Source organism: Pteropus medius, unplaced genomic scaffold (genome assembly GCF_902729225.1).
Source record: "Pteropus medius unplaced genomic scaffold, Ma_sr-lr_union100, whole genome shotgun sequence".
NCBI lineage: Eukaryota > Metazoa > Chordata > Mammalia > Chiroptera > Pteropodidae > Pteropus > Pteropus medius.
In genome coordinates, this window is record NW_024350927.1 from 6783789 (window position 1) to 6804338 (window position 20550).

General features: G+C 37.2%; 2 pseudogenes; both read left to right on the forward strand.

Moving 5' to 3' along the window:
- The first annotated feature begins 8819 nt into the window (after nucleotides 1-8819).
- On the forward strand, nucleotides 8820-8935 carry LOC120585912 (uncharacterized; annotated as a pseudogene).
- A 6331-nt stretch (nucleotides 8936-15266) lies between these two features.
- Nucleotides 15267-15385, forward strand: LOC120585905 (uncharacterized; annotated as a pseudogene).
- Nucleotides 15386-20550: the final 5165 nt, after the last annotated feature.

Below are 20550 nucleotides of genomic sequence, written 5' to 3' on the forward strand. Positions count from 1 at the left end.
CACTGTTTCAAACCAGTTTACCTCCCTTCCCACCCCCCGCTTTTTATCTCATGTTTATTCTTCAGCTCTTGGTTTAGGCATCATTTCATCTGGAAAGCCTTTCTTCAGTCAGGGTATTACCCAGCTGTGCTCTTTTATGTCACCTGTACTGTCCTGGGACATCTCTTATCACACTGTACTGTGATTGCAGGCTCGGCTCTGGGAGCTCAAAGAGCTCAGGGACTTGTCCTGTTTGCTGTTGAGCCCTCATCTGCCAGGGTGGGTCAGGCACATGTCACATGGTTAGTAAATATTTGAGCAATGTAAAGGACTTAGTTGGACTTACTTGTCAATTGTAATTCTTATTTTTTTTTTTTAAACTTAATATCTAAACAGTTTTCTGCTTTTATGTACTCATTTATTATGGTTATATTATGTTTTTTAATGTGTACATTCCTTAAGTATTTCCCTGTTATTGGGCATTTAGATTATTTCCATTATTCTTTTTCCTATTTACGTAGTACTACTACCATAAACTTTCTTGTACATACAGCACTTCTTTTTTAATACTTTTAAATTAAAAATAATAAAGGAAAAGCGTACATAAAGCATATATTCTTAAAAAGATGTGTGTTTGTTTACATATTGTGTCTAACTTCATAGTGAGTGGCCTATAAAATAGTATTTGTTTTTGCCCAGATTTTATTTTTTTCAAGAAACGTATGCGTTTATTCTGATTCAAATTAAACAAATTATAAAATGAAGCCACTGTGTTGCTTAGATAGGAGAGGGACACGGGTGGGATATATGGGGAATACTGTTTTAAGTAGGGCATTCAGGGACAGCTTCTGAAGAGGTGACACTAGAGTAAGGCACCATGCACAGATCTGGGGATAGAGCATTTCAGACAGAGGGAGCACCAAATGCACAAGTCTTGAGGTGCAATTTTGCTGGTATGGTCCAGGAACAGTGGAACAGCCCTGGAGAGGGTGGAAGGGAGAAGCAGGGGCTGGGTCTTACAGGTTCCTATAGACCACAGTCAGGCCTCTGGCTGTTATTCTAAGTGTAATAGCATGCCCCTGGGGTATGACAGGACCTGATTTCTCTTTTAAAAGGATCCCTCTGGGTTTGTGTAAAAGTTAGACAGCTGCCAGTCAGAGTGGAATCGGAGACTGGCGAGGAGGCTATTTATTGCAGAAACCCAGATGAGACATGATGGGGGCTTGGATAGGTTGGGGGCACTGGAGGTGTTGAGAGTGGTCAGGTTTGGGATTTGGTGAAATGCTGTGTTCTGAGAGAGGAAAATTTTACCACTAGTTAAAAAACAGCTTAAGGCAAACCTGTGGTTGAATATGGGTTAGTGTTCAAAATGCCTTTCTCTTCAGAGTATTTGGTAGATTTCGTATCCTTGAAATTACCAGATTGGTAAAGTGGGGAAAGGAACAAGGAAAGGTAAGGGCTGGGACTTGATTGTATTAATCCATTTGCTGATGGAACAAGAAAGATTTCGTAACAGCACATGCGCAAATTTTCATCTGTAATGGTCATATGTTTAATATAAAAAGTATGTTTGAAGAACATGTGCTTGGATAGATTATATGCTGAATTCTGGTGCTTAGTGTGATTGTGTTCAACTAGATCTGTTTAGTATTAACTGTGAAATATGTTGCAGCAATAATAAGAAATGCAGTGGGTGCTTTTCTGCTATTATCAAAATCCATTAACAAGTTTTGCTGTGCTTAACTGCTTTTCATTGTTACGCTTTATGGTTCGTACTGAAGCTGTAGATGTAAAAGATATCCATTCTACAGTGGTTTCTCAAGGCTTTACAAACAATGATGTTGTATTTTGAGTAAACATCTGTTTACTTCATAGTAATGATAGAGATGCTAGACAGGTTATGATTTGCTTTTTTCTGCTTTGTATAGGATTTTAGCCAGGTAGAGAAAAGTATTTGACAATGTTCTTGAGCTTTGTGAAACTACATTGGCTTATGTGAATGCTTCACACAGACGGATGCTTTTCTTTATTGCTTTTATAGAGAGGCATTAGCTTAGCTCAAGGACACCCTTTAGTGTAGGAGGTCAGTGAAAAGTGGGCAAAGGAACTTCTGCAGCCACTAAATTGAAGTGGAGTGTCTTTTTTTGATAAAATTTGGTTTTGGGAGTACAAAATTTAAACTTATACTGTTTGCAAGATGAAAGATATTGTCATGGTGTTGAGTGTTTATTGGTTTTTGTTTTTTTAGGGTTGGGGTCTTTAAAGATAGAATTTTAGGATCCGCTTTCCTTAGCTACTTAAAGATTTAGAACAAAGATTTAGAAACTTTTTGGGTAGCAGATCACTTTATTAATCTGGGGAGAAGTGTGGACTCTTTCCAGAAAAATATGTGCACATACTCATTCAACAAGTTTATTCTGCTTATGTTTATTGAATGGCTGTTCTCTGCCAGGCAGCGCTGTAGATTGATGTTTAGGATACGTCAGTGAACACAGTTGAAACAAACAAACAACAACCCACCCAAATACCCTGCCCCGTGGAGCTTAGTCTAGTGGAGACAGTGAGCAGTGTATTAGAATTTGATAAGTGCTTTGGGGAAAATATCATATGGAAGGGAAGGATGGTCTATTGTGATTTAAATAGAGGAGTCAGGATAGGCCTCATAGAGGGGTGATAAAATTAGCCATGTGGAGTTCTGGAGTTTGAGTGCTCCAGGCTGAGGGGAATAGCCAGCCAACACAAAGGCTGGGTTAAGGATGATGAGATTGGAGCAGGACTAGCAAAGGGAAGAGTGGTGTGTTAATTTCATGGGGCTGCTGTAACAAAGAACTACAGACGGTGGGGCATAAAACAACAGACATTATTTTCTCACAGGTCAGGAGACCAGAAGTCTGAAATCAAGGTGTTGGCAGGGTTGTTTCCTTCTGGAAGCTCTGAGGGAGTATCCATTCTATTCTCTCCTGGCTTCTGTTGGCTGCCAGCAATCTTTGGCATTCTTTGGCTTGTAGACACATCACTCTAATCTCTACTCCTTTCTTCACATCTCCTTCTCATCTCCCTCTGCCTGTCATTGGATTTATTTAAGACTCACCCAAAATCAAGGATGATCTTATCTCTAGACCCTTAATTACATGTGCAAAGACTTTTTCTAAATAAGTTGCATTCACAGAAGCGGGGGGTTAAGACTTGGATTTATCTTTTTGGGCCCACTGTTCATCTGTATTGACTGCTAAGACAGATGCAAAATGTAGTATATACTGGTAAGGGGGTCGAGGCAGCTAGACTTCTGGAGTCCCTGGGGTCCTATTAAGAACTTTGGCTTCAATTGAAATGGAAAGGCATCGGAAGGTTTAGAGCAGAGAAGTGACATGTGATTTGCATTTTAAAAGGATCACTCTGACTGCTTGTGTAGGCCATAGACTGGGGCAAGAGGGTAGAAATGAGACAGGAATCTATTGTAGTAATAACCCATGTGAGAAATGATAATGGCTCAGACCAGGGTAGTAGGGTGAAGGAGGTGAGAAGTGTTTGGCTTCTGAATGCATGTTCAAGGTAGAGCAACAGTATTTTTATTTTTTATTTTTTATTAAATTTATTGGGGTGAAGAGCAACAGTATTTTCTGATGAATTTTGATGTAGGGTGGGGGCGAAAGAGAGGAGTCGAGAATGATTCCAAGATTTTAGGACTGAGCAGCTGGAAAGACACAGTCGTTAGGAACTAATGAGAGGTCTGGAGTTAGAGCAGGCTTTGTGGAAGAGCTTAGATTTGGACACAGTTTAAGGTAGTAGTAATTGAGAAGTGGAAATGCTGAGTTGACAATTTAAAGACGATAGAAGAGTCTGGAATTCAGGTGAGAAACCTGGGTTGGCGATATGTAGTTGTCCTTCTTGGCAAATGTGTGGCAATTAAAGCTGGAAGAATGGAAGAGATCACCACTGGGGTGTAGAGAAGAGGAAAGGTCGAGGAACTAAACCACGAGACTGCGGTCTGAGAGAACTATCAGCAACACAATTTGCTGAGAAGAGATCAGTGAAAAAAGAAAACCAAGAGACTGCAGATGATTGTGGAGGGCATCCTGGAAGCCAGGGGAGAAAATGTGTCAAGCAAGAGGGAGAGATGAATGTGTCAAAAATCTCCTAAACAAGGTCATAACAGGACTGGGAATTGATCATTGGATTTAGCAATGTGGAGGTCAGAGGTGATCTGGACAAGATTAGTTCCAGCGGAGTGTTTTGTTTTGATGAGTTTAAGAGAAATCAAAGGATAATTTGAGAGAGAATGTAGCATCTTTTGGGGGAGTTTTTGTTGTAAAAGAAAATAGAGAAATGGGCTTTAGGGTAGTGGAAATTTAGTGAAGACTTTTTTTTTTTTTTTTTTTTAAGATGGGAGGAGTAACAGTATAGAAGTATTTTACCACCTCAAATTTTTGTGTAATTTCAGGGGATTAATAGGCCCCGTGAAGCCTTCTGTGAACCTGCAATTTAAAAGCTCTTGGTCTGTAGCTTGTCCGTAAAACTACAGGGCAGCAACCTCATGCCCTTCCTTGAGATTTTTCTTTTATGTGAAAAGTTTGCGTGCTCTGATAGTTAGACCACAATCCTACGATATAGGTATTATTATCCTCATTTTACAGTGGTGGGGAAATAGAGGCACAGAAAGGTTCAGTAACTTGCCCAAAGTTACCTAGTTAGGAAGCGGCAGAATGAAGTTTTGAACTCAGGCAGTTTGACTCCAGAGTCTGTTCCATAACTGCTGCGTTATGCTTCCTCTGTGGTTCTAATGAAGTGTGGGGTGCTAATGAAGTGTGTGAATATGGGGTTAGGGACGTAGGATGAAGGTGGGAGTCGAAGGGCAAGTGATGCTTTTGGGAAGTCTTTGAGATTTTCATCTGAAAGATTCTGTAAAAGAGAAAATGTCTTTATGAATTTGTCTGAGGTGATATACAATGAATATAGCAAGACCGTAATAGTTTTTATTCCAAGCACTTAAGAATAGTTGCTTTTCTTCGAGCAGATTGGTGAGCATCCTTTCTCATCGGATGAGAGTTGTCGGCTGGCACACAGATCTACGTTTCCTATTTCCAGCAGGTGAAATTGCTCCCTCTCTGCCTCTACTTTATTTTCTGGTTCCTTTGACAATAGGGTTTGATATTTTGGTGTACCTTGGATGGCATTGTTCTCTTGGATCAGATGACCTAAATTACTGGCTCTTTTTATTGCATAGTGGTTCAGGTATGCCTTTGGGACCCTGGAGTTAAAATGGATGGTCCTGAGTCAGTGTGGCTTAAGGAGCATGTTACTAAGGGTCTTGTAGTTCAGTTGGATAGTGCAGACTCCATTTGCTTTGGTACAGGTTGTGTACCCCTTTTCTCTATTATGCAGCCAGTCTTTGCTTCCTGAGGTAACTCAGCTATGTTCTCCCTGTAATATTTACCCAACAATGGACTAGGCAGGGCCAAGAAGTAGGGGCAGTAGTACATATGAGGGTGCCAGATTCCAAGGCACAAGTCAATTAGTGACTTAGCTGACATTGGGACCCAGTTTTCTTAATGTCTAGGTTAATGCTTAAAAAAAAGGAATGAGTTATTTTAAAATGTATACGCACTTTTGTGCAATTGTGTAATTTTCGTCATAACAAATGTATAATGTTTCATAAGTTTTCTATTTCTTTTTTTTTTCCGTTCAGTAAATATCAGTGTCACTGTTCTAGGCACTGAGGATATGGTTATGAATAAATAGAAAAAAATTTCTGTTCTCCTGGAGCTTCTAATAGATAAGTATCTTCTTGTAGTTACAGTTGTTTCCTTAGGATAAAGTATGAGTTCCAATATTACAAATAAAATTGTTCAGTAACATTTCTAAACATTACAACAAGTTTTCTTTTAAACTTTGTAAAAAATGAAGTCTTCTACAGTATTTTTTTTTTCTATTAAATGTATACTGTTTGTCTCATTACACGCAAATGTTATCAAAAATCGAAATAAATAGGGACCTCTACAAAGAAGTGTTTTAAGTATCATCAATTCTTGATAATTAAAGAACTTGGATAATTGCTTTTTTCACTAATCAGCTAAAATGTATAAATAGCTCTTGTAATTTTTGGCATGGCTGAGGAATTTTTCAGCCAGTTTATTGTAAACTTAATTGATAAGATCTATAGTAAAGTCAAATTTCACATTGTAAAGTTGACTTGTAATTTCTGATGCCTTACTTTGGTGATCCTCCTGCCATTCTACTTTCATTTCTAAAAATTTTCTGGGGGACTTGGCAAAATCTTTAATAAAACTGGATGACTTTGGTAGATGGCATTCGATGTGATCCAGTCTGTTCTGAAATGCCCAGTTTGAACTTTTACTCAAAGTGTGCCTATGTTTAGTAACAAAGAAATAACCCTGTAAAAAGTTATAACCAAATCTCAGCTTGAAACAAAGGATGACCTGTTCAAATTAAACATCAAGAAATAGCTTTCTATAGCTGAATACAGCAGAGACTTCAAGACAACAGTCTGTGCAGAGTGATCACAATAGTTATTTTGATACTTCAATAATATACCTATGTTATTAGACATTCACTTTATTGTGCTTCACTTTATTGTACTTCATAGATATTGCAGTTGTTTTTGTTTTTGCAAATTGAGAGTTTGTGGCGACCCTCATTGAGCAAGTCCGTGGGCACCATTTTTCCAACAGCATTTACTCACTTTGTGTCTCTGTGTCACATTTTGGTGATTCTCACGGTCTTTCAAACTTTTTCATTGTTTGTTACGGTGATCTGTGATCAGCGATCTTTGACGTTACCATTGTAATTGTTTTGGGGCTCCACGAACCACTCCCATATGAGACGGCGAATGTAATTGATAAATGTGTGTTCCATCGACTGTTCCACCGACCAGCCGGTCCCTTGTCGCTTTCCGTCTTCTCGAACCTCCCTATTCCCTGAGGTACGACCATATTGAAATTAGTCCAATTACTAACCCTACAGTGGCCTCTAAGAGTTCAAGTGCAAGGAAAAGTCATATGTCTCCTACTTTAAATCAAAAGCTAGAAATGATTAAGCTTGGTTAGGAAGGCATTTTGAAAGATGAGATAGGCCGAAAGCTAGGCCTCTTGTGCCGGTTAGCCAAGTCGTGAGTGCAAAGGGAACGTTCCTGAAGGAAATTACAAGTGCTACTCCAGTGAACACACGAGTGATAAGAAGGTGAAACATCCTCGCTGCTGATGTACCAGGAGAAAGTTTTAGTGGTCTGGACAGAAGACCAAACCAGCCACACATTCCCTTAAGCCAAAGCCCAGAGCAAGGCCCTGACTCTACGGTCCCGTGAAGGCTGAGAGAGGTGAGGAAGCTGCAGAAGGAGAGTTGGAAGCGAGCAGAGGTCTCGGTTCTTGAGGTCTAAGGGAGAAAGCCGTCTCCATAACATAAAGTGCAAGGTGAAGCAGTAAGTGCTAGTATAGAAGCTACAGCAAGTTACCCAGAACAGAAGATTGAGCTACAATCGTTAATGAAGGTGGCTGTACTTAACGACAGATTTCAGTGTAGACACAGCAGCCTTATGATGGAGGAAGATGCCACCTAGGACTTTTCATAGCTGAGAGGAGAAGTCAACACCCAGCTTCCAAGGCGTCAAAGGCCAGGCTGAGCCTTGAGAGTATGTTTTTTTCTAGGAGGGCAAAGAGAAAATCTAATTTCTTGGATAAACCAATACCTTCCAGAAATTGAAACAGCCATATAACTTACTGTTTTAAGTAGGTTGCAGTGTAAATGTTAACAGATAAAATATTGATAACTTTCTTCACTTAGAATTCCTTCAAAGGTTGAAGTGCTTATTGGAGTCACTCAGAATAAGTAGTTCTAATTTTTGACTTTGATGTTATTTTAACATTTAGTAAAAGAGAACATATTTAAGGGGAACGTTAAATATTGATGGTGTTTAGAGGAAAGAAAGGGGAACTTATTTTAAAAATTTTACATGTTGTGCATTACATACTTAAAATAGCATGAGATAGTCTTAGGGGAAGAAAGTACCTGATGACTTAAGGTGAATGAAAAAAATTTAGAAAGTCACTAGCCATTTCAAGTTGAAATCACTTTAGGAAATTTATACAAGAAATATTTTGTGAAGATAGAATGTGTTACTGTATTTTGAAGAATAAGCAGACTAAGAATTTTGTGATTATTATAGTTGGTATGAAATTATATACCAGTTGGATGTTTACTTAAATCATATATTGAAATTATTTATCATGTTTTTAACTGAAACATTTTTTAGTTAAGCAGAAGTTAGCTTTGGTTTGGGAAGTGATGTGATATGATGGTGACGAGCACTCATTTGGAAGCCAGACACCTGTGTTTAAATCCCAGCTCTGGCAGTAGTAACTTTATGTTAATGAGGAAGGTATAGAACTTTACTGGGCCTCAAGTTTCCTCATCTGTAAAACAGGGATAATAATAGTACCTATGTGGTGGAGTTACTGTGAGAATTAGATGAGTTAATATATACAAAGCATAAGTGATGAGCGAGGTCAAATATTTCAGTGTTTATTGAACACCTACCATGTATATTTGATGTTAGTTGTTGGAAAATACAGATGTGGGAGAGATTTAAAAAGAATTGAGAAGAGAGATGACTGTTAAGAGAGGAGGTATGAGAATTAGATAGAGAATTCACATGATTGAAATGTGCTCTGCTAGAATAATGAAATTATTTTGAGGAAAAGCAGGAGTTGAGGGCTGGACCATTCAAGAGTTAAAATGCGGACGTGGTTCCATAGAGTCACGGTTAGCACATCTGCTTTATACGCAGAAAGTCCTGGGTTTGCACCCCAGTGGAGCCACGGTCCATGGTCTACAGCCATGCCACCCTGAACAAGCCCGACGTCTGATCTCGGAAGCTAAGCAGGGTCGGGCCTGGTTAGTATTTGGATGGGAGACCACCAAGGAAGACCAGGTGCTATAGGCATAATTAAAAAAAAAAAAAAAAGTTAAAGTACATGCCAGTATTTGAGCAATTCGTTGATTATCTCCTTGAGTGGATGAGGTAAAGCATTATTTGCCTCTCTGTATAGCAGAATAATAATTCTGGCTTGATTCTTTTTTAAAGATTTAAGTTAGGTTGGGTATAATTTTTAAGTAGTTTACCAAAATAAAGGGGGAAATAGGAAATTCCTAGAAGTAGTGAGTAGAAGTGAAATCTGAAAGATGCTGACAAGGAAGAAAACAGGATCAAAGGAAAAAGGGTTCTGTTGAGGCTAGAGGACAAATGTATCTGAATATTCAGGATTGCTGGGGCCTTGAATTGATGGTTTCAGATATGAAGAGTGTGTGACTGTGTAAGTGGATGGCTTCATGGAGTGAAGGTAGAGGTCACTGGAGATGAGGATACCTAAGAAGCAGGTACCTGGCTGTCAAGTGGATGTATCTTCTTGTCGCCCTCGCCTTGATTATGGTAGTACTCAGGTGAGAAGGAAAGCTGTTAGCAGATATTAAAGACTTCCGTAAATGAGGAGAAAGGACCATTCAGAGATTATTCTGTTAACACTCTGTGGTATTTCTTTTGTGTAATTTTCCTTTATATCTCATTGTCTTCGATGTATATACTCTTTTGTAACTGGCTTTAAGCAACTTTTATGTTTTCTTACTATATAAAGTGGTAGTAGATGTTTATTGTATAAAAGTTAGAAAATAGGGTTAAAAAGAAGAAACTTAAAAGCATCCATAGATAATTAATGTTAGCTGTTATTTGTGATATACCCTTCCAGACTTTTTTCCTATGCAGGCTGTATAAATACATTTAAAAAAGATATCATGTTAGATATATTTTTGCAATTACTGCATCTTCAGTAAGATATGAGCATTTTCATGTCATTTGATATCAACAAATATACTTTCAGGATTATTTTTATAACTGTAATTTTCTGTTATATAAATTTGCTATAACTTACTGATTGAATCCATTATTGAGCATTTCTAACATCTGCTGTTTTCCTAAGCCAGTTGTGTATTGTGTCTTTACGTTAACATGGTTTATGGTGGTTGGATAGTGTTTGGTGCGTGAATTCACTGCAAGTCCACAGTGTAATGAAGGGTTGTTTTTAACTCTTGACCTGATTGACACAGAACTTATGGAGGACAATTCAACTGTGTAGTTATGGCCACACACAGTAACGTTTTATCTGTAGTATGAATGTCCAGAGTTCTTGGAGTTGATTTTTTGGGGGGAGAGCAAGTTAACCATGTCAACTTGGGTCTTTGTGCTATTTCCTGGACCTGAAGATTTATATCAAATGCTGAATGCTTAAAAATTTGGAATTTACTTTGCCATGTTTACAGCAAGATATTCTCACTTGCTTTTCTTTAATGACAAAGGGTAAATAACCACTGATTTTAAAAAAATTAAGTATTAAAAGCTAAAATGGAGACTAGTGTTACGAGAGTCATGGCAGTGACATAAGTTGCCTTGCGTTTTCTTGGCCGATGTCCTTGGAGACAGTACATGTGTTTTGCAGAATGCTCGGATTGAAAATATTTACACAGAAAATGAACTTGCAGTATGAACACATCGAAATAACTAATTTGTTACCCCTAAAAATCTCAGAGTCTACAGCATTAAAGGACTCCTAAAAACTGATTCTAAAGATAGGATTGGACTGGAGAAACTGACTACTGACTTTTTTCACATGACTTCTTCAAAGCACTTTTCTGAAGTGAGTTTATACTTATTTGTTAATTTGCTTATTGTTTGCATGTGACTTCCCTACATACACCAGAAAGCCACAGTTGTATTTACCACTGTATCCCTAGTCCCATTGAATGAATGAATCAATTGTATTAGATCTGTTTTCAATCCATTGAAGTTACTAAAGAATTGACTTCTTTAGGAGAGTAATTTTCCAGATACACACGAGTAAAATGAAATGAAACAGTGTTTATCCGGGGTGTTCTGGTGGTGCAGGAGGGTAATCTGGGAGTCCTTCTTCTCCCTAAATAGTTTTCTTCCCTCTAAATTGCCTGCCTAACAACCACAGCTCTGTGATTTTGATCAATTCAACCATTGCATGTTTTTCTAAGTCTTGATTCTGAAATAGTTCTTACCTGGTGCTGCTGTGATGTATCTGGGACAGCATTGTGCAATAGAAATTATAATCTGAGCTTTAACTGTAAGACACATACGTAATTTAACATTTTCTAGTAGCCACATTAAAAAAAGGACAAAAGAGAGGGGAAAATTACTTTTAACTATATTTTATTTAACCAAATATATCCAAAATATTATTTCAGCATGTGAATAATCTAAAAATTCTTATTCTTTACATTTCTTTCATACTTAGCTTTTGAAATCCAGTGTGCATTTTACACTTATACACTTGGGTTAGTACATTGCAAGTGCTCGGGTGTTAACCATATTAGACAGTGAAGATTTAGGGAATCATTTAAAAGCAAAACTGTAAACCAGAAGGCTAATAATATAGGTGATGGCCAAGATATCTACTTAATATAGTCTTTGTGAGGACAACTTTAATAGTTTTTTTTTTTTTAAACGTTATTTGGTACAGATAAGTTTGTAACAGCAGTAAGTTTTTGCTGCAGGTTGGAATTTATGTATTGAATTGGTGAAGAGTTTAACCTGGATAATAAAAAAAAAAATGCGTTAATAGATTTTTCTAAAATCCAGGAACTCTGAAGCTTGTCATCCTTTATAAGTATTAAAAAAAAAGTGGGAGGAGAGGATCTAACTATATCTAATGTTTTATTAATTGTTTTACGAGAATAGACATCTGCAGCATATATGGTAAAATGTAAACATTTGTTATTCTGGGTGGTAAGTACGTGGTGTCCCTTATAGTCTCTAATACTTGTCTATTAGTTGTAAATATTTAATGAAAAAAAATTTAAAAGTATAAAAACCTTGATTCATGAAAGTAAAATGTAAACGAGAACATTATTTGATGTATTATAAATTCTGGAAGTGATGCTGTGCTTGTACTTTACATAGTGACCATATTCTTTCTTCACCTTCAATTAATAGTGAGTTGCAGAAAAATGGTAACTTATTTTCAGCAACCGCTTTCTTTTGTTGAGACTTGTTATGAAAGACATACCATCTGGATGTGATTTAATATAATTTCATGTTATAGCTATAACATTTCAAAGAATGTAATATTTCTTAGACATCTCTATTTAGACAGATGTTTGACTTGTAGGTCTGTAAAAAGTGGAAAAATAAGTAGTAGTGACATTTTTGGAGTTTAAAAAAATTTTAAACTTTTTTTTATAATTCAGTCAGCAAAATTCTTTTTTATTTATTTGATATTGTATTAAAGGCACAGACCAGATATTTACTTACTCAGTGGAAATAGGCCTGAATAAGTATGTGATTCTTTGATGGAATCTCAAATTGACTTTGTAAATTTTATTTGTATGATACTTTGAGAGGATAAGGTAAAATAAGAGTATTATATGTCAGGAACAAAATATTTGAAGTAGTAGTAAGTTTCAGTCCAATGTAGAAATGGTTTATATTGGCGGGTACACACACAGATACACGCACACAGACACATACACACAGACACACACGGGGCGGGGAGGGAAGGAGAGTGGGAGGGAGGGGTAGATTTGACAATTAAGAATTATATATATTTAGGATGTACAGTTTGATGATTTGATGTACGTTGTGAAATAATCACTACATTGACTCTAACATCTTCATCACCTCAGAAAGTTACAATTTTTTTTGTTTTGTGGTGAGAACACAGGATCTAACTCTCTTAGCAAATTTCAAGTATACAATAAAGTATTAACTTATACATTTCTAGAAATATTTTTTTTCATTCAATGAATATTTATTTCTTACCGAGTTTATATTTCACTATATAATAGTAGAAATGCCTACCTTCATGAAATTTATAGAGATGACAGCTGTTTGCATTTTGGTGTCTTTTCCTCCCATCTCTTTTTCTAGTCATATGTATTAGAAAATTGGGGTGGACAGTTATGTCTTTTCCTAAAACAGCATTTACAGCATAAACAATTTCTTACAATATTAAAATCTTTAAAAACCTTTTTTTTAAAGGGCTTCCTACTATTTTTTCTTACAATAAAAGTAATATATGCTACTTATAAACTTTGCACATATAGAAATGTATAATTTAGCAAATAAAAGTCTCTAATAGTTCTGACCTCCAAAATGAAAACAGTAAGTTGGTGTATATTATTCCTAACTTTTTCTTTTTTTTTCCCCTGTAAATTCTAGCCATCTCAATCTCCCCAAACTTCAATCTGTTTCCTCAGTTCAGCAGTACTTCCGGGCTGTGCTTGGGTTCCCCCTCCCTGTGCTGTCCTTTAGAAACTGTCTCCAGGCGAACAGCTGAGGCAACTGTAGGGCTCACTTAATGTGTTTCCTGGTCCTAACCTTTTCTATAAAAACATAAATACTGTATGCCTTTTCTGTCTTTTTTAATGAACAAAAATGGTATCGTACCCTACATGCTGAACTGTAACTTCTTTCACTTAACTATAAATCCTGAACATTTTTCTGTATCACTATACACACATAGTCTACTTTTTAATAATTATATTTCATAGTATGGGACATTAATGTTGCAATTTATCCAGTTCCCTGTTGATGAATGTTTAGGCTTTGTCTAGTGTTTTGCTGTTATGAGCAATGTTGCAGTTAACATCCTTGTCAATATTTTTATATAAGCCTGTGAATATTTATGTAGGATAAATTCCTAAAAGTGGAATTAGTGAGTTAAAAATTTTGAATTTTAATAGAAATTGCTCAATTAGCCTCCAAAAAGGTTGTATCAATTTACATGCCTATGGGCAATACATTAACCATAGGTTTTTAAAACAGCATTTATTGAGTGCTTACAGTGTGCCATAGTACTGTTCTGTGTCACTCTAATCCTCCCCACATACTTCATGAAATATGTGCTGTTATTTTTTGTGGATGAGGAAACTTGAGGATACAGCTACTAAATAAGTAGTAGGGCTGCAAGTAAACAGGCAGTCTCCTTCTCGAGCCTGTACTCTTAATTATCAGGTGGCCTTTCCTTTTAGATCTAGGTTCGACCAAAACATTCAGTGCTATATTAATGAAAATGTATTTTTGCATTATTGAGAAAATAAAACCCTGATTATCTACAATTCATGGGGAATGACCCCTTTTAGTCAACTGTATTTTAAAAAAATTAAGTGCCACTCTGTGTCAGGTACTGTACCTTGCAACAAAACCTTTATCTTCACAATAATCTTCTGAGGTTACAGTTGAAGACACTGTTCTCAGTGGTACCAACTGTTTGTACTATAGAAAACAGAAAATTCCCTAGGCCCCAGACCTCGCAGACCAGTACCAGTCTGTGGCCTGTTAGGAACCAGACCACGCAGGAAGAGATAAGCAGCAGGTGAGCGAGCAAAGCTTCATCTGTATCTGCAGTTGCTCCCAAGCACTAGCTTCCCTGCCTCAGCTCCGCCTCAGATCATCGAGCCTGAGATTCTCATAGGCGCACCGGTCCCTATGCCAAAAAGGTTGGGGACCGCCGATTAAATGGGTTGGTGATTTTTACAGAGTACTATGAATTGGGATCAGAAGTACCGTATTATAAATAAATCATCCATATGTGATTCCCCACCCCCTTGTAATTGCTTCTTTCCTGAAAATGAAATGCAGCAACTGTTTTCTGCAGATCAGTAGTCTTTTACTCTACCAAATCATTGCCACAAATTAACAGAAAATGCCCTGATGTTTAAGGTTTTTAAAACAGTTTTTTGTTTGTTTAACCTTTTCTTATAACTTAAATGGTTTAGATATCAGATAGTCTTTCTTTTGTTGGTGATTGTGGCTTATGAAGTCTTGTTCCTTACCTGGTGCAAACAGCCGTTTCAGCCCCTAGCCTAGAACAGGAGTCGGCTGACTTTTTCTGGAAAGGGCCAGATATTAAATATTTTAGGTTTTGTGAGCTGGATGGTTTTTGTCACAGCTACCAAACTCTGTCCTTGTAGCTCCAAAGCAGCCATGGGTAATATATAAACAACTGGGCATGGCTGTATTCCAATAATACTATATTTACAAAAACAGGTTGCAGGCTAGATTTGGCCACCCCTAGCCTTTAGAAGATGCCTGTTAAACACTCTGAAGATGATAGCTTCTTCTCTTAAGCACAGTGGATTCTCTAAACTTGGGGTGTGAAATGGGTTTCCTTTGTTCCCTGAGTCGACACCCACACTTTATTTTTTCACATCCACATTTTTGAGGCTTTGGAAATCTTGTATTTAAGAATTGAACCAAAGTCTACAGCCATGCCACCCTGAGCAAGCCGGATCCCATCTGATCTCGGAAGCTAAGTAGGATCGGGCCTGCTTAGTGCTTGGGTGGGAGACCACCTAGGAAGACCAGGTGCTGTAGGTGTAAAAAAAAAAAAAAGAGATTGTAAGCGAGGGGCTTGTAATCTGTGAGGTCAACCAATGGTTGCCTTGTCTAAAAAAAAAAAAAAAAGTGAACCGAAGATGTTTAATGGGCGAAGATTAATGTATGTGTGTTCACAAATGAGTGGATTAGTGAATTCACATATTTGTTTTATTGTCAAGTATCTAAGTGTTAGAAACTTAGGACTCTTGGGCACCTAGTGGGCCCATAAATTTCTTCATTTTCTTTAATAGAAAAGTCTATTGCAGTGTCCTACATGATAGCCACTATCCTTATGTAGCTACTTAAGTTTAAATTAAATTAAACAAATAAACTTATTTATTCACACTAGCTCAATAGCCACATGTGACCAGTAGCTGCTGTGTTGGACAGTGCAGATAACAGAATATTTCCATCATTGCTGAAAGTTCTCTCGGACAACCTTGATCTAGAATCCTGACTGAGGAGTTAGGAACAAAAGAAATGGACATGATATTGAAAGTATAATAAGTAACTGATATTTTTGTTATATTCTAGAAGAGCTGTTGTGTTTTACAACTCTTTACTGGAAAGAATTTTGCCATGATCAGGATTAGAATGCAGATGTACTCTTTAAGTACGTTCTATAAATGGATTTTCCTTTCACTTGTTTCTATCTTTAAATTATGGCTGAAAATCAAAATTCTAGAAACTTATTCTGTTAATATCGCAGAGTAACCCAATGCACATAACATTATTTGGAAGAAAGTTATGCTGAGTAATTGTAAAGAAAAGGGTATCATTCAGCTGATGGGTGCCTCTGTAAAGTCATGGTCTCCATACTCCAAACTAGGCCTATGACAGTGCCAGGTGGTCCTTCTGTATTCCCCCCTACCCCATCCTTTTGCCATTGCTTTTTTTTCAACTATTCATTAGATCTGGGATTCCTGTTCCCCTTTCTCTCACCACCCACTCTTCCTTTCCACTTCGTGAACAGATGACCTGACTTCCTATTTCATAGAGAGAACAGAAGCCTTCTAATTGGAACTTCTCAATTTCTAGCCACTAATGCTGCTACTTGTCAGTGATCCCCAACTACGTATAGTTAACTGGTGTTCAAAATTAAGTCAATTTATTAAAGTTAGAAAATGTAAAACCCAGTTTTTTGAAGCCCTAAATTTAATTTATGAATCTTATTAGTCTATTCATGTATTTAGTACATTTTATATAAAAATATAAGAAGAATAACTTTCAAGATAGCTTTTGATGTGTATTGATTATTTCAGGTTGAACAGACTTAATTCCCTTTAAACATCAGTTCCATTTATAAATAAGACTAACATTAAATTGCATTAAAAATTGAACAAATGTTTGCGAAAGCTTACAACTTTTTGAAACAAAACCGTCTCCAACTCCTCATACAACTTCTGTAAATACAATTAAACTTAAAAATACAGTAAATTTCCCCTTACCCAAACATGTCTTTTCTTGTTTTCCTGTTTCAGTAAATGCTGCTCAGTTGTCTAAGCCAGAAACCCTGCATAGTGTGGACTCCCTTTCTCCCACTGTCCATAACTAAGTACTGTTTCTTTTTCCCCTGTCTCTTCCTAGTCCCATTTCCCTAGTTCAGGCCACTGACTTTTCCTGAGTTACTTTTTAGCTTCGAAGCCAGTCTGCCTGTTCAAATCCTTTGCTCTTCCTGTATTCCTTTTGATTTTTTGTTTTGTTTTAGGACAGCCTTATTGAGATGCAGTTCGTATACCAACATTTAAAGTATACCATTCAGTTATTTTTAGTATGTTCACAGCGTTGCGCAGCCATCACCATAGTCAGCTTTAGAACGTTTAATCCTCCCAGAAGAATCCCTGTACTCACTCGTTAGCAGTCACTTCCCATTTCCTCCCCACCCATCCCCTAGCGTAAACAACCACTGATCTACTTTCTGTCTCTATGGATTTGTCTTTTCTGGACATTTCATATAAATGGAATTATACAGTCTTTTGCGACTGGCTGCTTTGACTTAGCATAATGTTTTTAAGGTTCGTCCATGTTGTCGCATACGTCAGTACTTCTTTCCTTTTTATTGCCAAATAATTATCCATTGTACGGGTGTACCACATTTTATTTATCTGTTCATTAGTCGATATAAGGATATTTGGATTGGTTCCACATTTTGGCAATTAATAAAATGCTCTGAACATTTATTTTTGTGTGTGTATGAACATGCTTTTTTGTTTTTGTGTGGACATACCTTTTTGTTTTTCTTGTGTATATAATTAGGAGTGAAATTGTTGGGTCATTACAGCCCCTCTATGTTTAACATTGAGGAATTGTCAAACAATTTTCCAAAGTGTCTATACCATGTTATAGTCTCACCAGCAGTGTACGAAGGCTCCGATTTCTCCACATCCTTGATAACACTTGATGTCTGTGATTTTGATCATAGCCGTTCTGGAGGGTATGTGAAGTGATTTGATTGTAGTTCCTTAATGTCTAATGATGTCAAGCATTCTTTTTTGCTATCTTCTTTGGAGCCTTTGATCTTTTAAAAATATAAATCTGATTATATTAGTTACTTAGGCAAAGCCCTCCTGTGAAATTCTTTTCTTCTTCCTTCTTTTTTTTTTGTTTTTTGTTTTTTGTTTTTGGCCAGCTCAACTCTTACTCATTTAATTTTCCCGGCTTTAGTTTGGATGTAATTTCCTTCAGGACTTTCCTGACCCCCATTATTAGCACTCAGCCCGCCATGTTGTGGTTCCCAACCACAGTCCTCTCAGTCTGCAGAGATTCTGCCTGACACATCATTGGCTTAAGCACTGAATATATGAATGAATGTAGGAGTTTTTTTTGTTTTGTTTTTTTTTAAACATTTACAGTTTTTTTTTAAAGTCTGTCTTGGAATTTTAATTGGACCCAAGACAGTATTCCGTGATTTTTTGTGTGTGAGATGACACAAGGGGAGGATCACATAGAATAGAGGGCTGCATGGCTGTTGGTCTGCATAGACAGAGGCCAGGTGACACCCGTGTACTCTGATCCACTGTAGCTGCTTCCTGCCTGCCTTGGGGGTGCTCTTTGACCTGGAGGAGGTAGAGGTAAGGGAAAGGAAGTGGGAGAATGAGAACCACAGAGCTGATTAGCAGCCTGGTGATCTGAGTAACAGCCTCCTAGGACTGGTATATTGCAGCAGGTGGCTGACCTTGAGTTAGCTTTTTGCATGGGAGTAAATATATTTGGTCAACTGGTGCCCTACTTCTGCCTTTAGTTCTTGAATTATAGGCCAGACATTCATTTTTAATACTGAATTGAAATTCTGATCATGGGGATAGATTTTTTTCCTTTTAGGAAGGACCTCTTATTTTTTATTTTTTAAAGACCTTTTATTTCTGAACTGAAAAAGTGGATTACATCCTATACTTTTACAGGGTTGTATAGAACAATAAAAACAATCTGGATTTGTTTCAATGATTGTGACTTTACTGACATAAATATTATCATTCTTCATCAGAATATCTAGAAATAGTCTGGGTATTTTCATTTTCGTACTCCCAAACTGCTATGGTTTACAGATAGGAAATTTCACAGAATTCATGTTTCCTTTCCTCATTTTACTGAGCCCTAACTTCCTTGGCTCTTACATACCTACATTTTTGCTGAATGCAGGACCATGGGAATATTTGAAATTTTCTTCCTTTCCCAAGAGTATAACTTTACTGTGGTGGGGAAATGCTAATTTTCCATAGTCCAACATATTTAGGCATTTTAAACTCCTAGTCTTCATTTATGTGGCTTAGTTTCTCCATAAGCCACACCACTAGGACCTTGGTGTGGAAGGAAAAAGAGGGGCCGGACTTATGTTAGAAACATCTAAATGTTTGAAAGAGCAGCTTTGGAGAAATGAGGGAGGAGGTTTCAAACAGAGTAGTCATCGCAAATCATTCAGTGCATTGGGCTGTCTCGGGACTTCATCCAGAAGCACCAAGCTGAGGCCTCATGAAGTGATGGTTCCTGGCTCAGCAAATAGTAGTGTTAGATGTTGCGTGTTTTCTGTCTTCAAATAAAATAAGCACCTTTCCCTGACTATTCTAAAAACCAAATAAAACTTTTAAAAAATGAGCTGATTGGATAGAAATTATGATTATCTCTCAGGTTTGTTTGTATGTTTTTAAAAAATTAAGTAAATGGACATAAGTCCTTTTGCTAAAAACATTTGTGTTATATCCAGGAAGCTGATTTAGAATTTTTCATTTATTTATCAAATATTTGAGTACCTACCATGTGCACTGTATGTTCACCAAAATCTGTGGAAGACTCACAGATGAGTCAGATGTTGACCTTGCTACTCTGGTGCTTAGTAGGTAGATAACAAATGTATACATAGGTACTTGTGATATGAAGTCACCTGCTCTAAAGTTTACAAAGTTCAGTAGAGGAAGCAATGACCTCTTGAGGGGAAAAGAATTAAGTTGCATGGAGAGACAAGGGGACGTTTTATCTGAATGTCGAAGTGAAGTTGAAATGAGCTTCTTTTCTAGCACAGGAGTGACATGAATAGGGCTGTGCTTTAAAAAAGCTATTTCTAGGAGGTTAGGTGAAAAGTAATGTGAACTAACCTTTCCAAGTGGCAGTGGAGATGGAGGGGTGCGATAGGAATGAGAAATCTGTAGAGGTAGAGTCAGGTGCATTTGGCAATTGGTGGAGCAAGGCGCAGTGTTAAATGGGGTTTTTTTGTGCATAGGTAATTCGAAATGTAGCAGTGCCATTAAAAATTTGGGAACACAGGAAGAGAAACTGATTTGAGAAGGCAGAGGATAGTATGGCCTTTCATTGAGAAATCTGGGTGATTTTGGTCATTAGGCAGATGGAAATATTTAGATAGACCTGGAGAGAGAAGTCAAGGTTGAAGATGGAGATATTAAGAATGAGGATAGTTGAATCCTTGAGATGGAATGAAATTGACAAAGGATTGAGTACCAAACGATTTGTCTTTATTAAAGATGTCACATTGCAAAGCCTGGAAATCCTCCAGTTTTAGGATAGGAGTGCTCCAGAAGAGAGGGTGTTGTTTAAAAACTTAGACTTTTCTTTCTTTTCGGGGGTCTTTCAGTTTGATTCTCCTTTAGGGGAGATAATAAAGCATAACGGTTTTGAGCATAGGAGCCCAAAGATTGAGTTTGAATCCTTGTTTT